Raw genomic sequence first — 12,628 nt, 5'->3', positions numbered from 1 at the left:
GGAGGCGCGGAGGCACCCCCACCCGCGCCCCCACGGGCCGCGCCGCTCCCCTCGCCGCGGGGAAGCCCGGCCCCGGCCGGAGCCTTCCCCGATGCCGCTCCCACCCGCGGCCGCCGCCGCGCCCACGCCTCACCCACCCGCGGCGGGGAGAAAGGCGAGGGCGGCTCGGCCGCGGCCCCCGCGCCCGGCGAAGGGGGAGCGGCCCCGCTCCGCTCCCTGCGGGGCGGCCGCGGCTTCGCTCCGGCTCGCCCGCGCTGCTTCCCTCCGGCCCTGAAAGGGAGCAGGGACGGGTGTCCGTGCGCCGGGGGGCCGGCGCTGGGCGCGTCGGCGTGACTCCCGGCCAGGCGACTGGCGGAGAAGAGCAAGCCGGGGGGCTGCCTCGGTGGTGTAAATCAGTGCAAACCGCCCTGCGGGGGAGCGGGGGTCCATAAGTAGCAGCCGCGAAGAGAGGAGCGGCCCGTGCGGAGCTCACCGCTTTCCCGCACCTCGCGCTGCGGTTCCGTAGGCGCGGAGGCGGGGAGAGGCGCACCGCTGCGCCGGCACGCGTCCCCTGCAAACCCCTGCGCAGGTGCCGCGCTCCGCGCATGAAGTGCTCCCAGCTGCCTCCAAAAGAAACGGTTAGCGGCAATAAAATACATATAAATTAAAGTCTCTTCATTTTGATACAGAGATTCGGGTTTATATTATACATTTCACGTATATTGCCACGTATTCCTCTCCGCAGACGAATGTATTTCGGGTAGATGCGCGTAGTGGTGAATATAACGTATATACTTATAGTTACGCAGGGAATCTGAGAATTGGCAATACGTCTAGCGATGATAGAACTCGTTAGATATATAGTTGCATAAAGGATCGTGTACAGTTACATTAAGTCCCATTAAGAGAGTGAATGTCGGTCTGCGCCGTTTCGCACACGAAATTACAATTATAAGTTCCTGACTAGAGAGCAGGAGGGAGCTGCCAGAAGCTGGGGTGGCCTGGTTCCCCAGCCTGGTGCTGCGACCTCCCTCCCACCGGGGTGCTGAGGGATTTAGGAAGCCGGAGATGGGGAAAAGGCATTTATGCAGGGCAATTAGAAAGCAGGTACCGCTTCAAAAAATGGATTTACTAAGGGGGAAAGGAGTTGAAATTATTGTTTTAAAAAAATTTTGCATAAACGAGTCTAACAAAGTAGGGAAGCAGAAGCAGCTTGGCGTGTAAGGTATCACACTGGAACTGCTTCTGCTTCAGACCTCGGGATTAATCAAAGAAATCGGTGCGGCTGATGAGGAGTTATTCAGCAGCTGAGCTCTGGAAAACTGCATCCCTGCTTTCTTTTATACATTTTATTATTTTCAATTGGGTTGAAAAATTAGGAGTGTTTAGAGAAAAGAAATACACATTTCTTCTTCCAGCGGGCTGGAAAGCTTTGCCTTTATTTCCCCCCCTCCTTCTTATCTTTCCTTCCCTTTCTATTTTTCCTTCCTCCGAAGTTTGCGGCGGGGGCCGCAAGGAAGGACGCGTTTGAAAAAGTCAGAAATGGAGGCGCTTTTTTGGAGGGGACTGTTCTCCTCCGCCCCTCCCTCAGCATCCATCACGATCCCAGCCCTGGCAGCCAGCAGCCCGGGCGTGTCGCACCCTCCGAGGCCGGGCAGGGAAAAGGGACAGATCTGGGCTCTTCCTGAAAGTTTTCCTTCGTTGTACCTCTAAACTTCCCCCCGGCAGGGCTCGGCAAAAGCTCCTGTGTCCGCCTACGAGTGGCCGTAGCGGGGGGCGGCGAGGGTCCCCCTTTACACCGACCTCGTCGATGGCAAAACTTTCTCCGGAAACTTGCGGCAGACACAACCGCCGGCGCTCAGGGCAGAGGCAGCCGCCAGAGCCAGAGCCCCCCCCCCAACACCCTCCGCTTCCAAAACAAGCGTGAATTCGCCTGTATCCAGTCTGGCCGTCTGCCCCCGCAAATATTTTTAAGCGCAGATCTTTAATGCTGCTGAATCTCCGTTCTCGGCCGGCTCGGAGGCAAAGCTGACAAACCAAGCGGATGGTGGGGAGGGAAAGTTACTGACACGAGTGGGACAAGGCTGGAGCGGCCGCAGCCCTCCGTACCCACTCGCTGGTATGTCACGGCCGGCCGTGTCCACGCACACGAGGACCGCTCGGGAAATGATCCCCCGAGAGCGTTCCCTATTGATCGCCAGGCGAAAAGCAGTGGATCGCACCTCTCCCCCGACGGCCGGCGGTGGGTGATGGTGGAGGGGGGCAGGGCGGGGGGAAGGAGCTCCTGGGCCAATTTATCAGTTATTAAAGGACCCTTCCTGGACCTACAGAGCTCGGGGGCATTTCTCATCTCAACTCCAGATAGGAAAAAAAAAATGTAGTCAGCTATCTTTAATCATTGACTCGAGGGCACATTTCACATCATCTCTCAAATCTGCATTTTTTATGAAGTGGCCAAAACGTGTGCTGTGTGCCTAATTTTCTCTCCCTTATAGGCGTTAAGAAGAGTAATGAGAAATCGGCTGGAAATTAACTTGCTTCTGCCCCTGCAGCCTTCTCCCCTCATGAGAGACTGGAACTTTTATCCCCCTCGCACACACTTTTATATCAACTGGTTCAGAGCCCGGGGGTGCCTGGGCAGGCTGGGAGAGGCGGGGGGCAGCGGGGGGCAGCGGCGTTAGGGGACAGACCTGCAAACTTCCCTTTTCTCTGCAGCTCCCAGACCATAACGGAGATTCTTGTCACAAGGACAATGGTTGCGTTCCGGGAATAAGGTGAAAGGCACACGAGTTACATCTCCCCCGGCTTTTACTCTTCCCGTCAACATGCCTCTCCCAAACCGACCGCAGCCTTCGAAACACTCCGAAAACTCAGCCAGTCCCAGAGATCCGGGGAAGCAGCGGGTGTAGGAGGACATTTATTTCCTAGGTTTTAATATACGGAAACGCATTATCGTTGTTGTCATTATTGTTCCTCTTATCATTATTTATGCCTGGGGTATTGGAGTTTTCCACCGAGGTTTGGAGTTTTCCACCGAGGGGCAGGAGGCGTGTAAGGACAGGCTGCCCGGGAAGGGAGAGCCACTTCGCTTCCCCACTTTTCCCTCCGCACCTTGAGGTCTTTCTTTTGTTGTTCCCGCAGCTGATCCCCAGCCCTCGTACCCTCGCCCGGCAAGAGCTGCGGAGCAGTGCCCCGGGGGGAGCGGGTCCTCCCCCGCCCTCGACGGTGCGGGGAACTGTTGCTTCTGCCCTCCGGGAGCCGCTCCCACCGCCGCCCCGCCGGACCGCCGGCTGCCGGGGCGGGGAGCCGGGATCTCCGGGTGCCCCTTAGGTGCGCAGGGGCGATGGTACGGGGCTGGGGTGCACCTGCAGCCCTCTTATCCCCCCAGGGACGCGGAGCCCCCCGGTGGAAGCTGGAAGTGAACCTCAGAAGAGAAGTGCGGGGGGAAATCATCCTTACAGCTCAAAACTGCGTTAAGCTGAGATTTAGGAGACCCATAAAATGCCAACGGGGAAATCGCCTCGGCGCGGGCTGCCATAAATGTTTCTACTTTTCTGTTCTAATTCTGATGTCTACCAGCTGTTTGACAGCTCCTAAAAACCCCTTTCCTTTCCTTTCCTTTCCTTTCCTTTCCTTTCCTTTCCTTTCCTTTCCTTTCCTTTCCTTTCCTTTCCTTTCCTTTCCTTTCCTTTCCTTTCCTTTCCTTTCCTTTCCTTTCCTTTCCTTTCCTTTCCTTTCCTTCTTTCCTTTCCTTTCCTTTCCTTTCCTTTCCTTTCCTTTCCTCTTCCTCCCCCCTCACTCCCTTCTTTCTGTCCACAAACGTTGGAAGGGTTCTTTTACTCGATTTCTGTTTCCCTCTTCTCATATTTTCCATTTTTCGCATTAAAATTCTATACCTATTCTGTCTATTTATCCATCCTCCTCTCATCTTGAAAGTAAACGTTCCCTCCTTTTATTCAGCCCTTTTTTGTCTAATGTTAGTAAAAATCAATGTCTGTCTGTCTATCCATCCATCCTGATTTCCATCTTCTCACTTAGTTCCATCTTTCTTTTATTTCCCTTTCTTTTGCACATTAATACCGAGCGCGCTTTATGTCTCCAGCCCCTCGGATTTTTTACGTGATCTTCCAGTTTTCGCTTTTCTTCAGCGCTGGCCACGGCGAACGGGTGTCCCCCGCCTGCGTGTCCCTCTCCCTCATTCCTCCCCTAATCCACGCAGCGACTCCCCGGAACCCCGAGCCCTGGGGCAGCCCCTGCTAGCCCCAGGCTGCCCCTAAGCACAGGCCACCCGCCTGCCGGGTCCCCCCCTCGGGCTGGAAACTTGCTACCTGGAGAAGGAAGAACCCATCACACCGACAGCTCTAAAAACCCTGGGAGAGCGCTGGCCCCCGGGGCCACGCCGGCCTCACGCAGAGGGGCGGTAGCCCGGAGCCCGGGTGTCTTTGCCCGTTTTGCCTGTCGCCGCCTCCGGCCAGAGGGGATGAGACGGAAGCGCGGAAACATTTTGGAAAGCGCTTTTGAATCTGAGCCACCGCACCGCGCAGAGAGGGATTACAGTTCTCCGTCACCCGCGGGGCTGGGGCAGAGGCCCGCTCCGCTGCCCGGGCCAGGGCCGGAGCCCCGGGCCCAGCGGGGCCCGGGACCGCCGCCCCGCGCTGCCGGCGTGGGTGCCCCCGGCTTCCCCCGGGCCCGTAACGGAGCTCGCGGCCTGATCCCGGCCGAGGACTCGGCTTCCCGGGGCGGCACCGGGGCGCCCGCCCGCCCAGCCCGCTCGTCCCGGCGCCACGTCCCGGCCCCGGCCGGCAACTTCACGCCGAGGGCCGCGGTACCGGCGTCGCCCGCCGCAGCTCCGCCGGCTCCCACCCGTCCGCCCTGCCCTCCGGCACCCCGATACCGGCCGGAGAGGGCAGCGGGAGTCCCACTCCACGGCAACCCTGACCCACACCCTCCCCAAGCACTGTCCCGCACCTCTCGCCCCCCGCCCCCTTCCCGCTCCATTGCTCTGCTACCAGCCCGGCCCAGCCACCAGACGGGCAGCGGCTCCCCTTGCCAGCTGCATCCCTCCAACTTGGGTAGCTCGAAGTGCTGCTGCTCGTCCCACAGTCGCTACAGACAGCTCCGGACCTCCGCGGAAGCCCCACTCCCTCTTCTCCCCTCTCCCCGCGTCCTCCCCAGCTCCACCATCACTGCCAAAAGGCATCCGATAGCCGACTCAGCACTAAAGGCAACCCTACGGGGCACAGCGGCAGTGGCACGGACATCCCCACACTTCTGAAGTCACCCCGAAACTCTCGGGAAGGGGCCGGGTGAGCCCCGGGGCTCGGCTGCCGGGCGGGCGGGTCCCGGGGAGCGGCCTCCGAGTGCCGCAGCCCCCCGGGCCGGGCCAGGCCTCTGGCCCTTGCACCCCCAAAGGTTCCTCACAGGTCCCCTCCCTAATACCCCCTCTCTCCTGCAGAGCACACCCTGCCCCAGAGAGAGGGCGAGGGGGCGCGGGACAAGGGGAAAGGCACCCGTTTCCCCACGACGCTCTCAAGCCCCCCTGCTCCCCGTGTCGCTGGCGTCTGCCCTGTTACCTGTTGCAGCCACTTTCTGTCTCGGTCTATAGGGAAAGAGTCTGACCCCCTCCCGCATCCCACACTCCCACCAGGAGTTTATGCCTTAAAACACTAGGTCCCGGGGTTGGGTGGTTTTTATTTCCTAAAAGGCGCGGGCGGCTGGAGCCCCGAGCCCTCGCCGCGGAGCCGGGAGGTGTCCCGGGGGGTGCGAGCGGCCGGGGAGAGGCGGCCGGTGCTCGCCGGGGGCCCGCAGAGCCACGCTCCCTCTGCCTCCGCATTTCCCTGGGAACTTTCTACTCCGGAGTTAACTATTAACTGCAGGAAAGCAGGCAATTTTCTTCGGAATGTGAACTATTTCCTTTATCCAGCAGATAGATGGGGTGATTGATTAATATGGAAATTGATATTAAAATATGGGTCGTAGGCAGGCACGCTCTCCCTGCAGCCACAGCCGCACGGAGGAACCGGCGTCCAGGGCGAGCAGTGCAGCGAGCTGCTGCCGAGGGTTTTCCTGGTTCTCCCAGAAACGCTGTAATGGTGAAATACGTGCGGATGGCGTTATAATGGCTCCATTAATGCATTCTGAGCAGCGCTGAGAGCAAAGGCACATTTCGGAGGGGGTCAGGAGGCCTTTCACGGGGGCAGAAGCGCCGGGTGTCCCGCCGCAGAAGAGGGAGGTGTTGGGGAAATCCACGGTGGTCACCTCGCGAGGAAAGGCGCGGGAGGGGTGGGTCCCACGTGCTGGCAGGGCCGGTGGGTACAGACAGAGATTCGTGTACAGAAAGGCAGTGTGTACCCGTTTGCAGGGTACCGGTTTGCTGCGAAGGGAGAAGAAGAGGTAACAGGAGGGGAGGCTGTGATTCCAGGCTCGCGGTAGCGAACGCTCCGGCAGGGCTTTGCGGTAGCAAGAGCCGTGTGTCCGTGAACGCACCCGCGAGCCTTCCGTCCTTAGTCCTTCCCCCCGGTATCGGCAGCAGCACTTGTGCTCCGCGGCCAGGGCCGCAGTGTGACACCGAGGGGGACTGTCACACCCTGGGACGCCGGCGGGAGCCCGATCCCCGTCCGCCCCGGCCGTCTGTTGTTGTTCTCCCTCGGCCAGCCCCGTTCTAATTAACCGGCACCTCTTTTAATTAAGAGGAAGGCTCTCCTGGTGGCGGCCCCCACCGCCCCCTGGCCGAGCGGGACTCTCGGGCGGCCCCGGGCAGCCCCGGCCCGGTCGCTCGGCCCGGTCGCCCAGCTCGCCCCGCAGGGCTCTTGGTCCTCCCGGCCCGCCGGGCTCAGCCTCCCGGCGGTATTTTCCAGGCGGTATTTTCCAGGCTCCTTTCTCCCCCTCCCTTCCCCCTGCCGAGTCACATATTTTTTCCCCCCCCCTTCTCCTCTCTTTGCCCCGAGGAGGGGGGGATTCTCCGGTCCCCCCCGCTGCTTCTTCCTCTTGCCCGGGGCTGCCCCTCGCCCCCCCTCCCTGCCCTCCGCTTCCCGGCCCCCCGCCCCCCGCCGTCGTTTGTTTGTCCCGGTGCCCGGACGATCATCGCGGTGTGTGAAGTTCTAACTGGTTTGTGTCAGGCAGCTCTCTCTAAGCAGCCTGGCGTGACGGATTAAACATCAACTAGTTAAATAAAAATTAATATCAACTGCCTCCTAACTTCTAATGTCATGTTGTTTATAACTAATGAACTGATTAGGGGATAAACACATCAGGAAGACATTTCTGCTTCCCTGCTCTTTCGAGAGAGATTTGCAGAATTCAAAGTAAATCTCCCAGAGTCCCTCCTGGGTTTTTCCCACACCGGTTTGGGGAGGGAGGAGGGGGATTCCGTGGGGTTTGCTGCGGCTAGGTCGGAGGAACCCGGTGCGTGTGCGAGGGTTATCTGGGCTGACTTAAACACCCCTGCGCGGAAGCGGTCGCAGAGCGGCTGAAGCTGCGGGCAGGGCTGCGGCTGCAGCGGGGCGAGGAACCGCTCCGGCAGAGCGGGCTGGGCACGGCGCCTGGGAAAAGCACCCCTCGCTGCCGTTACTGACTTTTGGCGTCCCATTTTAATATTTAAAATGAAACTTTTTTTTTCCTTGCTTGAAGAGACAATCGATGATTTTTAAGCGTTGTGAAGGAAAGCGCTCCCTCCACCTTCTTTATTTTTACAATGATCCACTTCTCCGGGGCATGCCTTTCGCCAGTCCGCGTTGTTAACATTTTCCTAAACATTTTAGAAAATAGAAACACATACACACACAAAACCCCCAACAGCCTCATCTTGGAGAGGTCCCAAGCTTTTAAATACTGTTTGCCCAGCACCGCCGGCTCTGACAAGACAATAATAACAGGGGAAGCTTTTTAAAACCAATTTAGCAAATGCAGAAATGTAATTTTAATGAAGAATCGATAGCAGAATGGTTCATTTTTCCTGGGACTCCTTGTTGGAGCTGAGAGAGACTTTCAATCAATGGGGAGATGGAAGGGGGAGGTAGAAAGAGAGAAAGAAAAATATTGGCTCAGTGATGTCTTTAGCACTGGGAATTTTTCTTCTTTTCTTTGGAGCTTTGCTTTATTTATTATTTATTTTCAGTCGCCAAGACTTTACCAAAACGCGGCCGTAGAAGCAAGAAAGAGACGAGTGGACAGATAAATGGACGGACAGACGGGTGGATGGGCAGATAGATAATCCCTCGGAAGCAGAGAGCCGGGCGCTCGGCGGGGCAGGCTTCACAGGACTGCCTCCCGCCGCCGCCAGAGCAGACGGCGGAGGCCCCGGCCCCGCCGCAGCTGGGGGCTGCCCCGGCCCCCGAGCTGAGCCCTGCCAGCTCCCGGGTGGGCTGCCCCACGCCACGGCCCCGGCCTCGGCCCGCTCCCCCCGCAGCCAGAGCCCATCGCGTCCCTTTTCAACTTGGAGGAAGTTCCTCCTCTGTCCCGCGTCCCCTTCTCCCCGCCAGTCCCTCTCCGAGCACATTTTTATGGTAATAAGACAACAAATTAATCTGCTGTTGCAACAAGACTTCCCTACAGGTAGCCAGTTTGCGGGAGGGGGGCAAGGGGAAGCAGAATCAAAGTCCAGGCGCTGCTCTCTCCCCAATCCCCCGCACGACCCCCTCCCCAACCCCTTTCCTCCCCGGCTGCACAGCCCTGCTACACTGGAGCAGGTGAGTCCCTCTCCACTTTTATAAGCAGCAGCGCTGCATTTGCTTTGATTGTTATTTATTTTCCCCTCCTTTTAGCCTGTCCCGGCTCAGTAGAGCGGCGTTTCTTTCTCTCTGGCTGGCTATTTTTTTTTTTTTTTTGGTGGTGGTGGTGCTCTGGTGTGTGTGTTGTTATCTAAACCGTTTAGTTTTGGGTGGTTGCGCCTAGATCTCGAAAGTCAGCGGGGGAAAGCAAGACACCCAAGCGGGGAGGAGAGAAACGAAGAAAAGGCCGCGGCGGATCTACTGGTTTGCAGCCGTCCCGGGGAGACGGGCCATTAGGCAGAGGAGCCATGGCTCAGAGCGCAGGGAGAGCAGGTAAGGGGGGGGCGCTGAATATTCAGCAGGGAGGGATGAGACCGTCACCCCCAACTCCCTCCTTTGGCAGGAGGCAGCCTGCCGCTGCTGTCTTCCACACACACCCTCCTCGCCTCGCCAGATTCCCCTCGAACACTTGCCACCTCACCTGCTAAATGCCCCCCTTTCCTGGGGGGTGCCCACTCCAGCCCCCTTGAAGGGCTGCGTTCCCACCGCCTTCCCCGTCGGGGATCCGCAGGGACCCTCAGCAGAGCCTCCAGACGGGGCCGAGAGCCGGGCCCAGCCCCGTCCCCTCCCGCACGGGCTGGCCATGCGGGCCCCCGCCGCCCGCTTTCGGCCCCCCCCCCGGCCTGTTTTACACTCCGGTTTTGGCGATTTGCCCCAGTCTCGGAGTTCCCACCCGTCCGTGGGAAGTTCAGGGCATCGCCTCAACTCTTTCCCCACCGACTCCGTCCCCATCCCGTGAAACTTTGCTCGCTGTTGCGGATTTTGTGCTCCCGGACCTGCGCTGCCCCCGCCGCGGGGCTCCCCGGCTCCCGGCGCCTTGCCGGTCTCGGCGGGGCCGGGGCGCAACGCGGCTGCGCCCGGGAGCGGGGCTGCGGGGGCCGTCTCCGCGCCCCCCAAACCTGCCTCACCGGCGGACGGGTCTCCGGATCTCCCCCCCCCCGCCCTTTCCCCGCCGTCAGTTTTATGATTTGCAAACAAAGCTTCAGACAAACCCCGCCGGAGAGCAGAGGCTTTCCGCGGCGCTGCCGCTCGCGGTAAAAGCACAATTACGCGGTTTGGTTCCTTCAAATTACGTATATTAAACGCAGCTTTTAATTTAGGGATTTGGGGAGGGGGGAAGCAAAGAAAAAAAAAAAGACAGAAACCGAAACGGCGGTTTAAAACGCACTGTCAGCCCGGAACCGCGCCGCTGCCCCGGCTGCCGGCCGTTTGCGGGTGGGGAGGCTGGCAGAGAAAAGCGCCGGGAACCGGGGCTTGCGGCTCCCCGTTTCTTCTGTCGTTTCTAGTGGAGTGGCAGGGCGAAATATTCCCTGCCTAGAGAGTGATCCGGGTGCACGAAACGGAGAGACAGGTACGGGAGACGAAGAAAACCGCCCGCCCTTCGGAAAACCGCATCTCCCTCCTGTCGATAGATCCCCCATATATAAATGTATGTGCACCACCTCGGTAAATCTTAATACTAAAGACGTTCTGTGTGTGTATGTACGTATACATGCACACATACACGGGCGAGCATATATTTTCATCATCGAACCGATTTAATCTATTCTATACGCTGTATATTGTATAAAAACGTGTCAAAGATTCACCAAAACGTAAAGGAAAAATATAAAGGCAACGAAAAGGGCCGTAAGAGAAAAGGCCACAGCGGCTTTTTTTTTTTTCGCTGTTCTGCACCGAAAATCTTCCAAGTCGAAACTGGAAAAAAACCTTCAGAAAGTTTGCAATCCCCTCTATTCCTTTTCCCTTCTGTGTTTTTAAAGGATCTGCCGAAGTCCCTTTGCATCTGAGGTTTAAATAGGGAGATCAATAGAAAACAGTTGTAATGATCTAATTAATTATGGCAAAATTAAAAGCGAGTAGAAAATCAATCTCTGATGGTGTTGAAGATGGAATTAAATTGATAGTCCATCTGTTCACCTCCTAGACCGTATAAATATGCAACCCAAGGACGGAGCTAATGGGATCAAGCTGCCTGGGAGACTCTCTCAATCTCTCTCGCCTCTTCTTACTTCTTTCCTTCCCGAAGTTCAGCCCCGCAACCCCAGTGCTCCCACTCGAGCCCGTGTTCACCCGGCTCAATTCGCTCGCTGGAGACGCGTAAAAGACGTTTGTGCCGAGCAACCCAAACCGACAACAGCAGCCCGCAAAGCTGAGGGTAAAAAGACGTGTGGTTTGGGAGGGCAAAGAAAGGAGAGCTGGGGAGAGGCTGTTCAGTGGCAGCCCGGTCCCTGTCGTGCTGCTTTTAAATCAAACGGACAGGCTTGATGATGATGATGATGATGGCTACGGAGTAGCTTGAAGATGCTCTCCCTCTAAGCCTCTTTTTTACGTCGGCCGGGGTTTGAGGAAAGACAGCCGTTTCTTTAGCCGGGTTTCTATCGAACACCGCGTGTGCACTGGCGGGGAGCGGCGGCACCTTGAATCGGTTGTGTTTGCCGGGATTTTCTGACCCTGTGAAGCTCTAAGGGCAGAGACCCAACGGGAGGACCTCAGTGCCTCCCCGTCCCAACACCGGCCCCTCCACGCACCTGCCCTGTCCTCACAGGACCGGCCTTCCCCGGGTGGGCACCGCGCACCCCTGCGCCGGGCTTCCCCCGGGCTCCCGCGGCGGCCCCGCCGCTCGCCTGAGCTGCCAGCGCCCCTCGGACCGAGAGGAGAATCGGTGTCACTGCTAAATTAGGGAGAGAGCACGGAATTCCTGTATTTGCCCGTTAAAAAAAAAAAAAAAAAAAAGAAACAAAAAGGCAATGAAGAGGTCCCTTTCCCCCGCTCCCCGCGGGTGCGCAGGTGCGGCGCGCAGGTGGCCGCGGGGGGCTGGCACAGGCCGGAGGGGTTCCCCGCCGCCCCGGCCCCTCTTCAGTTGTGGGAAAGGGGAGCGAGGTGCTGCCTGCCCGTGGGGGAACCCTCGCAAAACGATGGTGTGGGTTGCCCGGTTTAGAACTGCGTGGGGTGTGACAGAGTGCGGGGCGGGAGGGGCGTCGTTTAAATAAATGAAACCTAAATATGAATCAACTAAGCCGGGGGGTCCCAGGCCCGGCTCTAATCGCGTGTGCACACCCCCACCGCCGCGCCGTGGTTCTGGCGGGTGTGGGGGGAGCCCGAAAAACTCGGCCGTGTCTCAGCAGGCTGTGCTAATTGAGCCCTGCCAGACCCCGAGCGCCGGGCGGTGAGTCCCGCTGCGCCGGGTGCCGGGGCTGGAACCGGTCCCGGAGCCCAGCACAGGGCCGGGGGAGGAGGAGGAGGAGGAGGAAGAATAGGAGGAGGAGGAGGAGGAGGAGGGGAAGGGGGGGCCGGGCCGGGCGCTGCCTGCGGGGACTTCCCTGCCAAAGTTTGCCTTCCCCTCACACTTGCCCATCAGGCCAGAAACAGTGCCCGGGGGGAGCAGCCCGCAGCACCAATCGGATTTATTAATTGATGTATTGAAAAGCAGGATTGATTGACATCTCCTAATGGAAATTACAGCCCCGCTTCCCTGCTGCACGCTGCCCTCCCGGCTATCCCTTCATAAAGAAACCCTCGAGGCAAAAGGTAGATTTTCATTTAAAGTGCCCCCGTCCTCAATTTCACAGATTAGATACATTTTAAACACAGACACACATATTGCAAATTAGAAGCTAATTTAATTATAAATCAAAACTGGGCATAAATCTGCACTCACCACAAAGGATCCATTTAGCAGAATGCAACCACCTCCCCTAACCCTGGAAAACTGCCTTGCAGAAATAACACTGTATATACATTGCCAAAGTTATGGATTGTGCACAGTTCAAAGAGATCCACGGGAGATATTTTTTCCCCACGCTGGGGGGAGGGGTAAAGCCCCGTGTGTCAGAAATTAGCCGATCACATGGTGACAGTTTCTCTTTCTCCTAGAGAAA

The sequence above is a fragment of the Phaethon aethereus genome (genome assembly GCF_964289735.1).
Source record: "Phaethon aethereus genome assembly, chromosome: 7".
Taxonomy (NCBI): domain Eukaryota; kingdom Metazoa; phylum Chordata; class Aves; order Phaethontiformes; family Phaethontidae; genus Phaethon; species Phaethon aethereus.
The sequence above is the reverse complement of the archived record's forward strand: the minus strand, read 5'-3'. Positions refer to the sequence as shown.